At 53.1% G+C, this 4,167-nt stretch overlaps 1 non-coding gene across 1 annotated transcript; it reads right to left on the reverse strand.

Moving 5' to 3' along the window:
- Window positions 1-2,070: 2,070 nt before the first annotated feature.
- On the reverse strand, window positions 2,071-2,214 carry LOC120102022 (small nucleolar RNA SNORA48). Its single transcript, XR_005503064.1, has one exon. It is a non-coding gene; the product is annotated as a small nucleolar RNA SNORA48 (small nucleolar RNA).
- Between the last annotated feature and the right edge of the window lie 1,953 nt (window positions 2,215-4,167).

Below are 4,167 nucleotides of genomic sequence, written 5' to 3' on the forward strand. Positions count from 1 at the left end.
TTTGAATTTAAGACCATCCTGGACTATGTTGTCAGAATCTGTCTTAAACAACCAAAGAAGTGTCTGGAGTCTTCTTAGTATAACATCATTTATACAAAATTCAAAACCAACTACGACTGAGCCTGCATCATTTTAAGTGATCAGGAAGTTTCCTCCTCTTCCTCCTCCTCTCCTTCCTCCTCTTCCTCCTCTTCTTTTTCTTCCTTTTCCTCTTTTTCTTCATCTTCTCTCTTTTGCTCATAGTTTTTTTTAAATCTTTATATTAATTCTTTGTGAGTTTCACATCATACACCCCAGTCCCACTCATCTCTCTGACCTCTCATACCCACACTTCACCCTTGCAACATCCCCCAAAATAACACACACACACACACACACACACACACACACACACACACACACGGGGGGGTGTTGGGGGAGAGAGAGAGAGAGAGAGAGAGAGAGAGAGAGAGAGAATAGATATCTTATCATGGAAGCTGTAGTATCCCACAGTGTAGCCCTCTGTGCACTGCAGTGAGTCACTGGTGTGGTTCCAGATCTCTGGCTTCTGTGACACCATCAAGATTGGATCCTCATCAGGACTCCTCCCAGTTATCTTGTTGCTGCCCTGTGTCATGGAGATCCTGCAGCTTTGGATCAGCAGGACTGGCCCTTTCATGCACCCCAACTTTTGCAGATGACATAGATTTTAGGGCGGGCCAACTCAGAGCCCTGGACCTGGGCCTGGGGGTAGCTGAGCTGCTCAGCCCCCCCCCCCCCCCGTCTCTCCCTTATCTGCACCGCCAAGGCTAGTTCTCCAGCGCTGCTCTGGCGAGCCCACCAATGCTGCCACAGGCAGGGTCAGCTCTCCTGCCCTCACGACCTTGGGGCCAGCTCATCCACATCCAGGCCTCCAGAGCCAGTTTCAGTGCTGCCCAGTCAAGGTGTGGGGTCCACTCTCCCGAGTGCTGCAGCCTGTGAGGGGCAGGGCCAGCTCTCCCACTCTGACACCCTCAAGGCTGGCTCACCAATGTCTTCGCTATCAGGGCCAGCTCCACTTGCTCCCCAGTAGAAGTGCAGGGCTCTCCTGGTCTCATGACCCCAGGGCCAGCTCTCCCTGTTTTTGCAGGTAGAAAGAGGGTGAGAGAGAGAGAAGGCATCACCCCCACACTCACACCACCTCACACCAAAAGAGTGGCAGGGCCAGTTTTCACATGCTCTTGCCCTCAGGGCTGCACCCTCGCCATCAAAGTCTGCTCTGCTCTGCTGTCCAGGTGAGGTACACGGCCTGTTCATCCAGTGCTGCAGCTGGTGAGGGGCGGGGCTAGCTCTCCTGACCTCATGACCTCTGTGGGCAGCTTTCCTGCCAGCCAGAGGTGGCAATGGGTGGGTAGGGGCATCACCTCTGCGGCAGGGCCACCCCATGGCAGATGAGTGGTGGGGTCAGTTCTCCCACACTCATGCCTTCGGGGCTGGCTCACCCACACCCCTCCCCAGCAGGCCAACGTCCACTGTGCTGCCTGGGCGAGGCACAGGGCCCAGTGTTGCCAGCTGTGAGAGATGTCACCAACTCTTCACAGTGCCACATCCAGTGAGGGGCGGGCCAGTTACACACAGCTCCTGGTCGTCCAGGGGCTGCCGTGACCAGGGACATCCCTATGTTCTCTAGTGCTGATATGAGCCATGCATGCTGACACCAACCACTGCCTCTGGGTATCCATGGCCCTCAGAGGAAGCTTGGGCTTCACCATGGCCCAGGTGGCAGGGGTCAACCCATCAGGCTTTTCCTCTCTACCCTCGGGCCTCCAATTCCATCTCTCTCCATAATGCTCTAGACGCTCCACTTCTCTTTCTCTCCCATCTGACCACCACGTACTCGCACAGTGTGGTGGCTTCTGCTGCAGGATGGCCATGTGGCTGGTGGGGCCCTGGGTGACAGCCTCCATTGGTGCCGAGTGGCACAGCAGTAAGTGGGTCTCTATGTCCCACCTGTGCTGGGCACTAGAGGGCAGGTCTGAGGGGCATGGTGGTCCACAGGTCTCTGCCGTCTTCCTCCTCCTGCACTGTGTCACCTGTATTTTATTTTATTTTTTATGTGTCCTAGGCATAAGACAGCTTTGGCCACCAAGCCAAGCCTCAAGCTGGGATGAATAAAGGACTGTCAGTTGCTTTGCCCTTGACTGATATAAGAACATCATCACCACCAAGGTGTTTCTTTGCCCATCGCCAGGGGTGGGGCTAGGGGTAGGGAGGTGGGGAAATGGGGTTGGTTTAGCCAGTTAAACACTCATCAATATGAACGATCAAAGGCAAGTTAATGATAAACATAGCACAAGGTGATGATTTTTACACGCACATACACATGCACACATGCAACATGCACAAACACATATGCACACACACACACACACACACACACACACGCATGCATGCATGCAGGCGAGCAAAAAATACAAACCAACAGCAACAAACCAGGGTTTGAAACATGGTAACACACACCAAATGGCCAATACGGTAGAGGAGAATTCCAACCACACTGGACCAACCTGGATGAGTGGATTCGTGTGAAATGGCCTCGCTTTGGGACAGAGTTCATGAGTATGGCCAACGTTTATATGTGGTACCAGGGGATGGAGGAGACCCAGACAACTGGTGGAGAGGCAGGCACAGAGGTGATCTAAACACCCCAGTGCTCTTGCTTCCCCTTCCACACGGAGAGCTGACTGAGACAAAACTGATCCTGTATAGAAAGTGAGAGGCTTACAATGGTCTCCTTTAATGTATAGGATGGGCTGGGGAGGTGACCCAGTGGCTAAAGGCACATGTTGCTCTTCCAGAGGACCTGTGTTCAGTTCTCAGCATCCAAACGGAAGCTCCCGACATCCACAGCACCAGTTCCGGGGGATCTGATGCCCTTTCTAACCCCACGTGCCCCAGGCCATGCCTCAGCAGCACACTCTGGCCTTCTCCAGCAACATCGATGACTCAGAAGCACAGGCAGGCCCCCAGGAGTCCCCACTCCTTCCTCTACCCAAATATGGTTTCTCGTAGAAGGTCCCCCCTTTTCCTGCTTCCTCTTCCCCAGTCTGATTCACTAATTTTGGAGGCTCTTGATTGACTCTTTGCCTTCCTGGTGGGGCAATGGGGAGATTCATCCATGAGGATGAACCCGTGTCCGACCGTCTCCCGACATGGAAGCTGCCCCGTGTTTGCAAGCCACTCTTCACAAGAAGACGCACAGCTGGTGCCTGGGGGCAGCCTGGGCTGGACTGAGTCAGGGAGGGCAGGGCTCTGACCATCAGGCTGCTCCACCCACTTTCCTCCTTTGTGAACGTTCAGACATAGTGCCGGTGCCCACTGAACAGCTTAGAACAGAGTCACACTTCTCAGCCATGGCTGCGTCCTCACCCTTGGTCTCCTGGAACTCTTACCTGTCCCCCTCCCAGGGCCCTCCAGAGTGCTCTTAACTCAGCATCTGGAACACAAAGTAACCCTGGTCCTCAGGAACGCAGAGTTGTAGAAAACCTGGGGTGCTGTCTGTTTTTCACTCTTGGCTCTGCTTGATCATGTGGGTGCCCCCAGGAACTGCCACCCTAGCTAGCTCTGTGACCTTGAAGAGGCTCCTTCGCCCCTCAGAACGTCCGTATCTTCATCTATACCACGGGCGTCTCAATGCCACACTGAATGGGAGTTAAATGAGATAATACCTGGAAACTGACTGGTGAGCAGGGGAACCGTCACTACTGTTACTGCTGTGGTCACAGGCATTGTTGTTCCTTGGTGTTTGGTCAGGCATATTATAAAGCAAGACATCTTCTCTTGACACAGGCTGCATAAGAAGCGCCCTCCATAGACGCAGGAGCAAGGACTCTGTTCCATACAGATGGTCATGGCCGTGAGAGCCGAGATGCAGGAACCTCTTGTAGGGATGTTGTATATGGTCCACTGTACATGCCCACCACCCATTTCTTTTTTGCTGTTTTTGGATTTTTGAGGGGGGGGGCGTGTCTCATTATGTAGTCCAGGATGGCTTTGAACTTACTATACAGTCCAGTCGTAGCTCAGAGGCGCAATCTTCCTGCCTCAGCTTTCTGAGTTCTGAGATTACAGGAGTGTGACATTCAACTTAAAACAAACAAACAAACAAACAAACAAACAAACAAACAAAAACATCAGGGCTCCTAGCTG

Source organism: Rattus norvegicus, chromosome 3 (assembly GCF_036323735.1).
Source record: "Rattus norvegicus strain BN/NHsdMcwi chromosome 3, GRCr8, whole genome shotgun sequence".
NCBI classification, from domain to species: Eukaryota; Metazoa; Chordata; class Mammalia; order Rodentia; family Muridae; genus Rattus; species Rattus norvegicus.